Genomic DNA, 15139 nt, shown 5'->3' on the forward strand with positions numbered 1-15139 from the left:
GGAGTGCAGTGGCGCAATCTCGGCTCACTGCAAGCTCCGCCTCCCGGGTTCACGCCATTCTCCTGCCTCAGCCTCCCGAGTAGCTGGGATTACAGGCTCCCGCCACCACGCCCAGCTAATTTTTTGTATTTTTAGTAGAGACAGGGTTTCACCGTGTTAGCCAGGATGGTCTCGATCTCCTGACCTCGTGATCCGCCCGCCTCGGCCTCCCAAAGTGCTGGGATTACAGGCTCGAGCCACCGTGCCCGGCCTGTAAAACCTATCTTGATAGGGTTATAGAGCTATGAAATTCAGTTTCATATTTTATCAGTCAAGTATATTAATGCAAGTAACAGAAGCCAATTCTAATTTAAGCAGAATTTACTAAAAAGATTTTATGTATCTAAGAGAATTGTCAAGAAGAATAAAGAAACAAGTTTTGAAAAAGGGAAGATCAACAATGAGTGCTATGCACCAGCCAGACCCACAAGTAAAACCACAGAGCCAGGGTCATAAGGGGACTGCTCCCACCATGGCTGAACACTGGATGCCACCACATGTACAGCCGTCACCTCAGGCACCAGCCACCATATGCCACCACTAGTTTCATTTCCACTACTGCCCTGGAACAGGTTGTTGCTATCTATACTGCTGCCACTATCAGAGTAGATTCTCCACCGTTGCTACTCTTTTGCATCACCAGCTCCCAATGAAAGTTCAACTGGGTACAGCTGATCAGGTGAGCCTAAGTCATGTTACTGTGCTGTAGTTGAAAAGAAAGATGGGATATAGAGCACACGGCCTTTGGAGCTTCTCTTAAAGATACACATTGCAGAGAATTCCTCAAATATAGGAGGTGGGCAACAACAACAAAAGACCAAAGTTTACTTTAGGCACTTATTGACCTATGTCTGGCAATTTCTGGTTTCAAGGGATAGAAGTCAGTGAAATAGTTTCTGCCTCTAAAAAGCTGCATATGGAGGTAAGGTGCAGTGATGCACACGCCTAGTACCAGCTATTTAGGAGCCTGAGGCAAAAGGATCACTTGTGCCCAGGAGTTCAAGTCTAGCCTGGGCAGCATAGCAAGACTCTGTATCTAAAAAATAAATTAATTAAATTAAATTAATTAAATAAATAAAAATAAAGCTGTATATCAAAGCATTGTATAAACTAGAAAGATCTCAGAAATTTAAGACACTATGTCTTCTTGGCCTTTTGGCTAAGATCAAGTGTAGACATTAATAATATTGCTATTTTAATAAAATTTTTTTTTTGGTGGGGACGGAGTCTTGCTCTGTTGCCCAGGCTGGAGTGCAGTGGCGTGATCTCGGCTCACTGCAAGCTCCGCCTCCCGTGTTCACGCCATTCTCCTGCCTCAGCCTCCTGAGTAGCTGGGACTATAGGCGCCCGCCACCACGCCTGGCTAATTTTTTTTTTGTATTTTTAGTAGAGAAGGGATTTCACCTTATTAGCCAGGATGGTCTCGATCTCCTGACCTCGTGATCCGCCCACCTCAGCCTACCAAAGTGCTGGGATTACAGGCGTGAGCCACCGCTCCCGGCCGTCTTCCTCTTTTATTTTTTTTTTTTTAGCTTCCTCTTTTAAAGATATCTGTTTGCCTACCTTCTTTTCATAGTACATACATTCTTCACATTTTGTGATTTTGTTATTTTTTTCCTGTGAACATACAGTCCCTTATGGTCTTGGATAATATTCAGATGATTTAATAACAAGGACAGCATGAACACCAACTAATCCTAACAGAATGCTGAACATATTAGAACAGATAGATGCTCACTGTAACTACCTGATATAGGTTCAATGACTGTCGTCCTAACTTGAGACTATCAGCTAATCATACTAATTAAGTGTACTATTATACCCTGATTAGTATCCTCAGATTACAAAGTTATTGTACCAAAAATCTCCTCCTAAAGACCCAATTCTGATGTTGATTTGATCTAAACTGGTGGACAACATAACTTCTAAATCTTTTCCCTGCAATGATTAAAATATAATCCAACAGCTTCTTAAGGTTTAAAGATAAGATTTTTAAGATCACAAAAGGTTTAAGAAAGACTGTACTAATATCACTCTTTCATCCTGCAAAATTCTGTCACTATGTCTTAACTTTTCTCTCAGGTTTTTAGCACTGTTTGTCACTTCCTAAGTCCTTCTAGGTAAGGACTAAGATAAAATAATTCCAAGAAAAGACCTCATGCTAGGAATAGTCTGTTTACCATCCAGCAAGAGTATTCTTTTTATTTCCAAATTAGATAACCTGGTACAATCATGAATTATTTTACATAGTTTATTTACATTAAAATTTAATAAAACAGTTGTAAAGTTTATCTGGTACTTTAATACTGTTTTCTTTTTTTTTTTCCAAGTCAAAGCTATTTTATTATCATTTACATTATCTCATAGAAAAAGGAATGTAGCAAACGTCAGGGTCAGGGTTGTACATAAGAAATCCAGGTTTGCAGAGGTCGCGTTATTTACATCTGGGAGCAGGGCTGTCCCAGCGTCAGGCGCAGCAGCCGCACTTGTCCGACGCCCCTTTGCAGATGCAGCCCTGGGCACACTTGGCACAGCCCACAGGACAGCAGGAGCAGCAGCTTTTCTTGCAGGAGGTGCATTTACACTTTGCACTTGCAGGAGCCTGTGCAGGTGCAGGAGTCACCGGCGTCGCAGGAGCAGTTGGGATCCATGGCGAGCTGAAGAGGCTGCTGGAGTCGGAACAGGTTGCACGCGGGCTCGCTGGGACTTGGAGGAGGCATGGTCAATACTGCTGTCTTTTTAAACTTTTGTTCAACATTTCAGTATCAGAATATTTCTTCTTTGGCACTTGCTTTCAATTGGCCTATCTTGCCACTAGATGGAGAGCGATGCCTACCACTAGATGGTACGTAAATTTACCTTCCTGCATTCAACAGCCTTAAAAGACAGCTGTTTAAGTTTAATGTGTATATACAGGGTCTTGTCTTAATAGGGTGAAAAATCAATGTTCCAGTTTCAAAAGCGAACTTATAACATCTTTTTTCCTCTAGGTCATTGAAACAAGAATTCTCTCTCTCTCTCTCTGTCTTTCTCTTTCTCTCTTTAAATTTTTTTTACAGACGGGGTCTCCTTCTGTGTCACTCAGGCTATAGTGCAGTGGCATGATCATAGCACACTGTAGCCTTGAACTCCTCGGTTCCCACCTCAGCCTCCCCAGTAGCTGGGATTACAGACTTAAGCCATCATGCCTGACGAGCCTTCTTTAATGCTTGTGCTAAAACTCCATGTACCTATTTGGGAAGAAAAGGGAAGATGGTTAGCCCCATGAATGGTGATAATAATAATAATAAAGTTATCACCATTTCAGGATGGTGCTGTACATGCCACCTGCTGGAGAAAAAAGATCTGGGAGGTGTTACACTGACAGCCTGAGGGTTCCCAGGAATTCATTTAGCCTCATTAATTCGGAGAAGGGTAGTTACTCCACCAGCAAATTCCAGCAAGCGAAATGGCAGCTTTGGACATTTGGGCCTCTCTAGTTTCTTTGAGTTATACAGTGCTTCCTTACAGAATTTATTTCCTTCCATGGATCTTACTGTGAGTAGCCCGATATCTAAATCCTGGGCCCATGCACAAGTAACCCCCAGACCTCATAAAATTATACTGCTGTATATTCATACACTTACATTTCTTTTTTTTTTTTTTTTTTTGAGACGGAGTCTCACTCTGTCGCCCAGGCTGGAGTGCAGTGGTGCGATCTCGGCTCACTACAAGCTCCGCCTCCCGGGTTCACGCCATTCTCCTGCCTCAGCCTCTCCGGGTAGCTGGGACTACAGGCGCCCGCCAACACGCCCGGCTAATTTTTTTGTATTTTTAGTAGAGACGGGGTTTCACCGTGGTCTCGATCTCCTGACCTCGTGATCCACCCGCCTCGGCCTCCCAAAGTGCTGGGATTACAGGCGTGAGCCACCGCGCCCGGCCTACACTTACATTTCAAGTCTAGCATTTGCAGCTAAATTCATTTGGCTGCATCATAATCAAGTCACATAATCTTGCTTTCATTTTAAGTCTTTTTTTTTTTTTTTTTTTTGAGACGGAGTCTCGCTCTGTTGCCCAGGCTGGAGTGCAGTGGCGCGATCTCGGCTCACTGCAAGCTCCGCCTCCCGGGTTTATGCCATTCTCCTGCCTCAGCCTCCCAAGTAGCTGGGACTACAGGCGCCTGCCACCACGCCTGGCTAATTTTTTTTGTATTTTTAATAGAGACGGGTTTTCACCGTCTGTTAGCCAGGATGGTCTCGATCTCCTGACCTCATGATCCGCCCGCCTCGGCCTCCCAAAGTGCTGGGATTACAGGCGTGAGCCACCGCGCCCGGCCCATTTTAAGTCTTACAGTCTTCAACTAAGTTTAATTTTGAAAACAAGGCAGGGCGCGGTGGCTCCCGCCTGTAATCCCGGCACTTTGGGAGGCCCAGGCGGGTGGATCACTTGAGGTCAGTAGTTTGAGACCAGCTTGGCCAACATGGAGAAACCCTGTCTCTACTAAAAACATGAAAAATTAGCCAGACGCGGTGGCTCACGCCTGTAATCCCAGCACTCTGGGAGTCTGAGGCGGGCAGATCACTTGAGGTCAGGAGTTCGAGACTAGCCTGGCCGACATGGTGAAACCCTGTCTCTAATTTAAAGAAAATACAAAAATTAGCCAGGCGTGGTGATGCATGCCTGTAATCCCAGCTCCTTGGGAAGCCGAGGCAGGAGAATCGCTTCAACCAGGGAGGCGGAAGTTGCAGTAAGCTGAGATCACGCCACTGCGCTCCAGCCTGGGAGACAGAGCTAGACTCCATCTCAAAAAAAAAAAAAAAATTGAAAACTGTAAAAAGAACATTTTTTTACTATATACTTGAAAGATCAAAAAAGAAATGTCTATCTACCAACACAGAGCTACAGTAAGAGGTCACTGGACATAGTTATTTATTTCACTAGTAATAATTTTACATGGTTGAACAATCATGTTAAGTTTCTCACCATGCTAGATGCCAGATGATTCATAAATGCATTGCTGGGAAATACTGGGGAAACAGATCGTCTAAAGACTTAATTGTGGCCATGCGCGGGGGCTAACGCCTATAATCCCAACAATTGGGGAGGCCGAGGCCAGAGGATCACCTGAGATCGGGAGTTCGAGACCAGCCTGGCCAACAGGACAAAAACCCCGTCTCTACTAAAAATATAAAAATTAGCCGAGCGTGGTGGCGTATGCCTCAAATCCCAGCTACTCTGGAGGCTGACGCACGAGAATCTCTTGAACCCGGGAGGCGGAGGTTGCTGGTGAGCAGAGATTGGCCACTGCACTCCAGCCTGGGTGACAGAGTGAGACTCTATCTCAAAAAAAAAAAAAAAAAAAAAATCTAATCGTAATTCACATGTGGTGAGAATTAAAATCTTCAAACTCACTAGCCAAAGAAATTCAAAGTTTTTAAATAATGTCACTTTCCTTTTCTAAAGCATTGACAAATGTATTAATCATCGTTGACAATACGGAACAAGGATCGCTGGAAGGAGTATAAACTGGTATAACTTTTCAAGAGAGCAATTTTGCAATCATTGTCAAAAATTTGAAAAGTATTCATAGTGTTTAGGGAATTTATTTTATTTATTTATTATAAAGAAAATTACGTAACAACCAAAAAGTTTAAAACTCAAGGGATGGTTAAACAAATCCTAATACATAGTTCTATTTCCATTACAATCAACATCGAATAAGCTTTCCGTGCCTTAGAAGTTAGAAGGTAAAAACTACGTTTCCCAGACATCTTCGCGGGGAGGGCTGCGGGAGGGTTTGGGCTCCGCCAATCAGATGCGCCATGTGCTGAGGCGGGGCGGCTGCGGCCCTTTTGGATGCTGCCAACCCAGGCAGAGGCTGCTTTGTTCTGCCAACGGCAGCCTCGGGCTTCTATCGCTTCCACCTGACAGTGCTGCCTTTGGATCGCAGGACTACCCATGCCATGTCTGGAGAATGGAAGTTGTCCCTAAACGCTCACACAGCGCCTGCCCCTACAATTCCAAACAGTTTGTAAGTCACCTAATGGTTTGCAGCCAGTGATAAATTCCTTTCTGCCTATTTATTCTGGAAGAGCAGTCTGCAACTGAACCATATCAAATAGAGTATCGATATGGTAGAATATGGCACATCAATTTAAAAATCGCGTTGTAGGCCGGGCGCGGTGGCTCACGCTTGTAATCCCAGCACTTTGGGAGGCCGAGGCGGGCGGATCACGAGGTCAGGAGATGGAGACCACGGTGAAACCCCGTCTCTACTAAAAATACAAAAAAAAATTAGCCGGGCATGGTGGCGGGCGCCTGTAGTCCCAGCTACTCGGAGAGGCTGAGGCAGGAGAATGGCGTGAACCCGAGAGGCGGAGCTTGCAGTGAGCCGAGATCGCGCCACCGCACTCCAGCCTGGGTGACAGAGCGAGACTCCGTCTCAAAAAAAAAAAAATAAATAAATAAATAAAATAAAAATCGCGTTGTTAACTAACATTTAATGGCACAGGAGTAAATTCTGTAACTTTTTTATGGACACAGTTTATTTTTCACTGATTTATAACTAGATCACTACTCATGCCAAAAACTGTTTTCTTAAAGGGCCTGTGTAGTCTTTCAGAGCGAACAATTAAACACATGTGAGTAGTTTCGCTTCGTTGAAGGGAAAATTAAAAATGATTTTTAAACGCAATACCAAAAGGATTTCCGTCCTTGACTCGGCCGCGATTCTGTGGCTGTACTACCCAATTTATCTCAAAAGGTTTTATTTTTAGGTTTAATCCGTGTATCAACCAAAGTAGCCTGTCTTAGAAATTCAAGCAAATTTGGCTCAAACTTATTTTACAAAATAGTGGAATTCCTGCATTCCTCTGGTTTCAGTAGTGCAACCAATTCTTGGGAAAGAGAAGGAAGGTGAGAGGGTGGCTTAGATTTTTTTTCCTAACAATTGAGTGATTTTTTACTTGCTGTCCCCCTTATTCTTTTACAAAAGGGGAAGAGAACTCTGCCTCTTACCTGTCTGATGTGAATTAGACCACTTCCCTTAGCAGGTAGAAGCAGCACAGTCAATTTTGGTTTTAAATGATTTTTTTCTGCCTGCATTTCACAAGTCTACTGAGTCATTACGTTATCATTTGAAAACACTTTGTAATCAGAGAACACATCAACATGTTCTGCATATGTTTGGGATAAAGAATATGCAATGTAGAAAAAAGGTAGGGTTAGTCATTCGGAGGAAGGACTATAAAACATCTTCTAGGCCGGGCGCGGTGGCTCACGCCTGTAATCCCAACACTTTGGGAGGCCGAGGCGGGCGGATCACGAGGTCAGGAGATCGAGACCATCCTGGCTAACACAGTGAAACCTCGTCTCTACTAAAAATACAAAAAATTAGCCGGGCGTGTTGGCGGGTGCCTGTAGTCCCAGCTACTTGGGAGGCTGAGGCAGGAGAATGGCGTGAACCCGGGAGGCGGAGCTTGCAGTGAGCCGAGATCGCGCCACTGCACTCCAGCCTAGGGGACAGAGAAAGACTCCGTCTCAAAAAAAAATAATAAATAAATAAAAAATAAAACATTTTCTGAAAATGCCCTTTTTTGTATTTTTTCTCAACATTTTAGAATATAACTTTAGAAAGCAGCATGCTTTGGACAGACTAGAATTTAGAGCTCATTGTGTGACTTACCTTTGTTGTCCTATTAAATCTTCCCAGGATGCCTCTACACCCACTTCAGACCCCTGAGCTTCACGTGTCCAGGAGGCGATTTGATATGCAGACTAAAGTGAGATTTAAGATCACATAGCTCTTGGTTCAAGTTTGAATTCCTTTATGACTTTAGTTAACCTAAATGTCTTTTTTTTCTTTCTTATTATGTTGACACTTCAGAGAATAAATTTCATGTTTAAAGATGTCTTATAATGGCATCTTTTTTTTTTTTTTTTTTTTTTTTTGAGACGGAGTCTTGCTCTGTCACCCAGGCTGGAGTGCAGTGGCGCGATCTCGGCTCACTGCAAGCTCCGCCTCCCGGGTTCACGCCATTCTCCTGCCTCAGCCTCTCCGAGTAGCTGGGACTACAGGCGCCCGCCACCACGCCCGGCTAATTTTTTGTATTTTTGGTAGAGACGGGGTTTCACCGTGGTCTCGATCTCCTGACCTCGTGATCCGCCCGCCTCGGCCTCCCAAAGTGCTGGGATTACAAGCGTAAGCCACCGCGCCCGGCCTATAATGGCATCTTTTAAAATGAGATTATAGGCCAGGCGCAGTGGCTCATGCCTGTAATCCCAGCACTCTGGGAGGTCAAGGTGGGCTGATCACCTGAGTTCAGGAGTTCAAGGACAACCTGGCCAACATGGTGAAACCCCATCTCTACTAAAAGACATTTAAAAAATTAGCGTGGTGTGGTGGTGCACACCTGTAGTCCCAGGGAGGCTGAGGCAGGAGAGTCACTTGAACCTGGGAGGTGGAGGTTGCAGTGAGCCAAGATCATGCCACTGCACTCCAGCCTGGGCAACAGAGCGAGACTCCATCTCAAAAAAATGTATAAATAAATAAATAGGGATTATAATAGCAATTTACTTATAGGGCTGTTATAGATTAAATGAGCTAATGCATGCATTTAAATTTTAGCATGGAAGAGTATAAGGCCCTAAGTGTATGTAAATAGTGAAGAAATTGACCCAAACTGAACTTTTTATCTCTCCTCCAATACTGAGTATCTGTGATTATAATGAGGACATCTTTTAGATCAGCAGTCCCCAGCCTTTTTGGCACCGGGGACCAGTTTAATGGGAGACAATTTTTCCATGGACAAGAGAGAGGAATGGTTTCCGGATGAAACTATTCCACCTCAGATCATCAGGCATTAGTTAGATTCTCATCAGGAGCTCAGAACATAGCTCCTTCACATGCACAGTTTGCAATGGGGTTCACGATCCTATGAGAATCTAATGCCACCACTAATCCAACAGGAGGTGGTGCTCAGGTGGTAAGGCTCACTTGCTTGCCTGCTGGTCACCTCCTGCTATGCAACTCCGTTCCTAAAGACCATGGACCAGAATCTGTCATGGGGGTTGGGGACCCCTGTTTCAGATGCTTTTTTTTTTTTTTTTGAGACAGAGTCTCACTGTCTTCCAGGCTGGAATGCAGTGGTGTGATCTTAGCTCACTGCAACCTCCACCTCCCGGGTTCAAGGAGTTCCCTGCCTCAGCCTCCCTAGTAGCTGGGATTATAGGCTCCCACCACCATGCCTGGCTAATTTTTGTATTTTTAGTAGAGACAGGATTTCACTGTATTGTTCAGGCTGGTCTTGAACTCCGGACCTCGTGATCCACCCGCCTCGGCCTCCCAAAGTGCTGGGATTACAGACATGAGCCACCACGCCCGGCCTTAGATGCTTCTTGAGAACATTTGTTATTTACTTCTCTGAGCTGGGTATAATTTTGATTCTTTTAAATTAAGCCATGAGAAGAAAATGTCAGAATAGCAATAATATTACCTACTACTCAGGGATTTAATAATATATAGAAAATGTAAAATAAAATGGTTGTTACTAACAGCAATTTCTGCCTCAGAAGACATAATACAAGCAGTCAGAACACTTCTCTCTTTTGAAGCAATCATCTAGTCATGTTCCAAGACCTGACCACTTATTGTGGGCAAACCTTTGTGTCTTCTCTAAAAAACAGGACCACAGTAAAACTACTGCCAATAATGATAACAATGTTATTATATTATATTAATTTATATGTTATGTTATTATTATTGTAGCTACTTTTTTGTACTTACTGCTATATGCCAGATAACACCCATGCTTTACTTGCTAAATCTGCACAGTGACTCTCTGAGGTAGATATTTTGATTCCCATGTACTGTCACAGAGGAGGACACAGAGTACAAAGAGGTTAACTTGATTAATACAATCAACTGAATAGCTCCTAAGTGGCAGAGTCTGGATTCGAACAGAGAGCCCCGATTCTGGAGTTCTTAAAGAGATATAGATAAAATCTCGAAGAGTTCAGCTGCCCACCAACCTAATCTAATCACTAAGTGTTTTATTAATTTCATAGAGGTTAGTGGAGTCCCTTGAATTGCTTAACACTTGTTTGTTGTTGTCTTTTTTTGAGATGGAATCTCCATCTGTTACCCAGGCTGGAGTGCAGTGGTGTGATCTCGGCTCACTGCAAACTATGCCTCCTGGGTTCAAGCCATTCTCCTGCCTTAGCCTCCTGAGTAGCTGGGATTATAGGTGTCCGCCATTATGCCTGACTAATTTTTGTATTTTTAGTAGAGACAGGGTTTCACCTATTGGCCAGGCTGTTCTCGAACTCCTGACCTTGGATAATGCATTCTCCTTGGCTTCCCAAAGTGCTGGGATTACATGCGTGAGCCACTGCACCCGGCCATTGTTGTCTTTTTTTGTTTTTGTTTTTGTTTTTGAGACAGAGTTTCTCTCTTGTTGCCCAGGCTGGAGTGCAGTGGTGCCATCTTCGCTCACTGCAACCTCCACCTCCCGGGTTCAAGCGATTCTCCTGTCTCACCTGGGACTACAGGCATGCACCACCATGACTGGCTAATTTTGTATTTTTTAGTAAAGATGGGGTTTCTCCATGTTGGTCAGGCTGGTCTCAAACTCCCAACTTCAGGTGATCCGCCTGCCTCAGCCTCCCAAAGTGCTGGGATTGCAGGCGTGAGCCACCGCATTCAGCCCTGTTGTTGTCTCTTGAGGGAAGGTCTCACCTCTGTCACGCAGGCTGGAGTGCAGTGGCACGATCACAGCTCACTCCATCCTCCCACTTCAGCCTCCCAAATAGCTGGGACTACAGGCATGCAACACTGCACCTGGCTAATTTTTTAAATTTTTGTGGAGACAGAGTCATGCAGTGTTGCCTAGGCTGGTCACGAATTCCAGTCAATCCTCTTGCATCGTCCTTCCAAAGTGCTGGCATAATAGGCACGAGCCACAGCTCTCCCAGACCCTTGTGAAAATGGCAGATTGCCAGGCCCTACGAAGAGCCCCAAATCTGACATCTGGGATTAAGACTAGAAATCTGCACTTTTGACAAATTTTCCTTGTAATCATATACACTGTATAGGTTGAGAACTTCTGATCAAAAGGATGAATTTCAAACTCCCTATTTGTACATTAAAAACAATGCCTTGGGCAGTGCCTGCTTTGTAGTAGATCCCTATTTGTACATTAAAAACAATGCCTTGGGCAGTGCCTGCTTTGTAGTAGATGTTCAACAAATACATGTGGGAAAAAACCCCAGGAGCCAGGAAGAGAAGAAAGCGAGGATGACTAATCAGGCTACTTAATTTTTGGATAAAATTAAGTCTTAAGATGAAGGAAAGGAGGATAGACTAGATCCTCTACAGACATTTTGCACATATTAATTTCAAACTTCAGTCAGCTTTCTGCCTTATTTTTCTTTCTCCAAAAGGTTAGGAAGCCCTTGAAAAACAAATACAATGATTAACTAAGTGTACATTTAACCACTCAATTTCTAAATGCCTTTCATTCTTTTCTTCTTTTATTACAGGTTTCTCTGCTTGCACTGGCATGCAAACTGGTTGTGCTGGTCAAATGAGTCAGTTCAGAGGAAAGCATTAATTTAGATGAGAGTGTGTTTGTGTTGAAATCTTCCAGAGGCACACATAGTCACTGTTAGGTAACAGGAGAACCCTAATGGGGCTGGTTCCGGGTTCTTCTTCCTACCCAACACAGGCCCGCCAAAAAGGAGCCAACCAGAGGTCACGCCTTCCCACCTGGGCCTAGGCCCAGCCCCTCAGCCAACCAGCAACCCCCATGTAACGTCCCCGGGCATAAAAGATGGAGGCCACAGCGCTCTCTATCTTCCCTTCCGCTTCGGCTCTCCCTCGGACTCCTCCAATAAAGATCTCTTGACTGCAACCGGTGTGGCGTGGTGTTAGTCTGAGCCTTCGGAGCCACTCTTTCATTGGTGCCGTGACTCGGATTGGGACTCCCCGCCTTTGGTGGGACCCCAATCCCTCTCAGGCTCAGACAAGGCCCCGGTCAGTCTTCGCCCATTTTCCTGTTCGCCGAGCTCTTCGCCCACCACCGGCCTCGTCTCGGTAAGTTTTCCCCTCCTGGGCCTACCTCTCAGGCAAATCGCCAGACCATAGCCGCTCCCGTGACGGACACATTTTGCCCCACGCCCCTACAGCAGTGGTAGGCCCCTATCATTCACTTCCGCCTCAGCCTGCAGGGAATGGAGTTTTCTCCCTCTCCTCCTCGCATCTCCGGCCTGGGTCCCTTCCCTTTCTCGCTCCGAAAATCCTGGTACCAGGTGGCCCACGGTCCTTGGCCATAGTCGGCCCCTCAGTCCTTCCGCTTTGGTGACGACCAAACCAGAAGCTGAGTCACGTCGCAGTGTTCGGCTATTAGGGGACGCCCTACTTAGCCCTCACTGCATATCCTCTCGTAGCCCCACCATAGGAGGCTCCGCATCCCTGCCGGCCGACTCTCCCCTACAGTGCCTCTTAAATAATCTGTCAGCCCTAGGCCTCGCAATCGACCTCAAACCAAAACGCCTACATACCCCTTAAATAACCAAAATAAATGGCCCACTTATAGGCCTCTGCACATTGTGAGCGAACAGGAAAATGGGAAGAGATCCCCTATGTCCACAGACCCCTGTGTAAACCTCAATATCTTATCGCTGCCCTCAAACTGCTAACCTCTCCCTCCGATCCGGACTCCATATCCCCACCCTCAGCCCCACCCTCCGGCCTCCGCCCCGCCAGCGGTGGCCCCGCCCCTTGCCACTTCCCCCGACCTCTCTCTTCCTTCCCCTTCCTCCACAACCTCTCCAGCTCCCTCCCTTCCGCTGCTCAGCCCTCCCACCACTCGTTCCAGATCACACCTTTCCGTCCTCACCCCTCTTAGGGAAGTTGCAGGGGCAGAAGGCATTGTTTGTGTCCATGTTCCCTTCTCTATGGCTAACTTATAAACACTTAGGCTCTTACACTCCTAACTCCGCCTCTTATATCCAAATTTCTCTAACACCCTCCTTCTCAAGAAGCGCAGGCAGGTCTAGGAACAAGCCTGCACTTATGCAGACCAAGTTCACCAGACTACCCCAGCCCTACCCATAGCGGTGCAGGCTGTCCCCGAGCAAGACCCTAACTGGGATTACAACTCCCCAAATGGCGTCGCTGCTCGAGACCACTTCACCACCTGCCTAGCAACTGGCCTCTGCAGGGCAGCCCAAAAGGCAGTCAACTTTGAAAAACTTTGTGAAATCGTACAAGAGAAACATGAAAACCCCTCCGCCTTTCTCGACCGCCTTACACAGGCCCTTCAACAATACACTAACATAGATCCAGAAGCCCCCGATGGCAGGCAGCTTCTCATGTCCCATTTTTTCACGCAAAGCTTCCCAGACATTAGAGCCAAATTAAAGAAGCTAGACAGAGGCCCCTTCACCCCACAGACTGAGATTTTGGCCACCGCGTTCAAGGTGTACCATAACCGTGATGAACAGGCAAGGAGGCAAAAGTGTCAAATGCTGGCTCAAGCTCTCCGAGCCCCTACTCAGCCAGCTATAAACACTGGCGACCGTAAGCCACTATTTGCCCACCATCAGCCCCCTGGGCCCTGCTTCAAGTGCGGCAAAGAAGGGCATTGGGTTCGTGAGTGCCCTAATCCCAGGCCTCCACACATGCCATGTCCAAAATGCCACTAGCTCGGTCACTGGGCCTTCGACTGCCCCAACTCCCAGAGGGGTGTTGGGCCAGACCCCAGCCCTGCCCCCGATCTCTTAGGACTGGCCATTGACGATTGACGGGGCCCTGGGACTCTTCCCCCGACGCACACTATCACCGCACAGGAGCCCAGGGTGCCTCTCACGATAGATGGGCGCCTCGTAACTTTCCTTCTCAACACTGGAGCTACCTTCTCGGTTTTGCAGGAATTTTGGGGTGCTGTCTCCACCTCTGGCCCTCCCAAAGTCGGGGTAGGAGGCCAGACCATATGTCCAACGACTACCCCACCTTTATCATGTTCTTTCTCAGGCCACCTCTTTTCCCATAAGTTATTCACCACACCCGAGTTAAACTTTGGACATCCCCTGAGGAACCTGCAGGATCATCAGCTCAGGAATCCCGAGACACCTGTGAACAATTGGAGGACTTGCACCTCCTATTTCGGAAAGAAACATCCCAGACTAAAAAGGCTCCTACCACTGATCCTGAGGAACGACCGCTTCCTCCTTTAAAAAGATAAGTGAAAGAACTCAGACTAGATAAAAATGATCTCATTTTCCAGAGCACCCTCTTTACCTTCCTGTTTGCTCTTTGCCTATGTGTCCCTCCTACTTCCTTGGATACCTCATACAACCACCTCTCCCCTTTCACTAGCTCCTAATTACCTCTACAAGACTCTCAACTTAACTCACACTCTGTTAAACCAGTCCAATCCTTCCCTGGCAAATGACTGTTGGCTGTGTATCTCTCTATCAACCTCTGGCTATATTGCCATTCCCATTCCCGCAAAAAACTGGGTCTTCACCAACTTGACCTACCACCCTCGTTATGAAGGAAAAGACCCTTTCCAACTTCTAAACATGCAATCATTAGCCGACTTCCCCATATCTGATAGGACCAAAGATACCATAACAGGACGTGCAACCCAACTTTTACGTTCTTACATTTCCAACCTCACCTATTACACAAGCAATGAAAAGCCCATACACGGCCCTGTAACCACAAATACTATTTTAACTTTCCAAGCCCCTTTATGCATCCAACGCAACCTGTCATCTGGCCTGCCTCTAGGGCACCTACCACTGCATCAGTGTAATTACACCCTACAACTTCAAGCCCCAGTTGATCATAGTAACTTTCGAGTCACCCAAACTGCTCCATTCAAACAGCTTGTCCGCTTCTCTGGGCCCCCCAAAATCATCACCTCCTCCCTGCTCAACAAACAGTCCGGGTTCTGTAATGGCAGACACACTCCCTGCATGACCATTCACCCCTGGACTCCCTGCAGCAGCGCCCCCACTACTAGTGAGTGCCTTCTCATCCCCTCTTTCAATCACTCTCTCGAATGGCTCCTAGTAGATTCAAAACGTTTTTTTCTCCAATGGGAAAATAAAACAC

At 46.1% G+C, this 15139-nt stretch overlaps 2 pseudogenes; one reads left to right on the top strand and one right to left on the bottom strand.

Annotated features, from left to right (window-relative positions):
• Nucleotides 1-1178: 1178 nt before the first annotated feature.
• LOC129492461 (uncharacterized) lies at nt 1179-1333 on the top strand (annotated as a pseudogene).
• A 1098-nt stretch (nt 1334-2431) lies between these two features.
• Nucleotides 2432-2774, bottom strand: LOC129492301 (metallothionein-2-like; annotated as a pseudogene).
• Nucleotides 2775-15139: the final 12365 nt, after the last annotated feature.

The sequence above is a fragment of the Symphalangus syndactylus genome, chromosome 10 (assembly GCF_028878055.3).
Source record: "Symphalangus syndactylus isolate Jambi chromosome 10, NHGRI_mSymSyn1-v2.1_pri, whole genome shotgun sequence".
Taxonomy (NCBI): domain Eukaryota; kingdom Metazoa; phylum Chordata; class Mammalia; order Primates; family Hylobatidae; genus Symphalangus; species Symphalangus syndactylus.